The 919-nt window shown below is 42.2% G+C and overlaps 1 non-coding gene across 1 annotated transcript; it reads left to right on the forward strand.

The window, feature by feature from the left end:
• Positions 1–494: 494 nt before the first annotated feature.
• Positions 495–601, forward strand: LOC125137080 (U6 spliceosomal RNA). The gene has a single exon (XR_007137385.1). It is a non-coding gene; the product is annotated as a U6 spliceosomal RNA (small nuclear RNA).
• Positions 602–919: the final 318 nt, after the last annotated feature.

Consider the following 919-nt stretch of genomic DNA (forward strand, 5'->3'; position numbering starts at 1 on the left):
GGCCCTGAAAGTCAGTTCAGAGAAAGATGATGTTTAAAGGAAAGGTGGGAGTTCCCATTGTGGCTCAGCGGTTAACAAATCCGACTAGTATCCATCAAGACGCAGGTTGGATCCCAGTGGGTTAAGGATCTGGTGTTGCCGTTAGCTGTGGTGTAGGCTGCAGACACAGCTTGGATCCTGAGTTGCTGTGACTGTGGTATAGATCAGCAGCTACAGATCTGAATTGACCCCCTAGCTTGGGAACCTCCATATGCCACAGGTGCAGCCCTAGAAAAAGACACACACACACACACACACACACACACACACACACAAATACCTTGAGACAAAAAACAATAAAAACACAGCCATGAAAAAAATCTATGGGATGCAAAAGCATTTCTTAAGAGGGAAGTTCATAGCAATATAGGCCTTCTTCAAAAAAGGAAGAAAAACTTCAAATCAACATTCTAACTTACCACCTAAAGAACTACAAATAGAAGAACAAACAAGCTGTGCTCCCTTCGGCAGCACATATACTAAAATTGGAACGATACAGAGTAGATTAGCATGGCCTCTGTGCAAGGATGACAGGCAAATTTATGAAGCGTTCCATATTTAAAAAAAAAAAAAAAGAACAAACAAGCTAAAGTCGGCAAAAGGAAGGAAATCATAAAGATCAAAGAGGAAATCAATATCATAGAGATTAAAAAATTGGAAAAAAAAAAGGAAAGGTGCTTAGATTGTCCAGTTTGGGGTCAGCAGAACTGGCAACTCCTACCCTTGCATATTTTTATTTTGTTTATTTTTTATTTTTTTGTCTTTTCTAGGGCCGCTCCTGCGGCATATGGAGGTTCCCAGGCTAGGGGTTGAATCAGAGCTGTAGCCGCTGTCCTACACCACAGCCACAGTAACTCGGGATCCGAGCCGCGTCTGCAAC

This window comes from Phacochoerus africanus, chromosome 9 (genome assembly GCF_016906955.1).
Source record: "Phacochoerus africanus isolate WHEZ1 chromosome 9, ROS_Pafr_v1, whole genome shotgun sequence".
NCBI classification, from domain to species: Eukaryota; Metazoa; Chordata; class Mammalia; order Artiodactyla; family Suidae; genus Phacochoerus; species Phacochoerus africanus.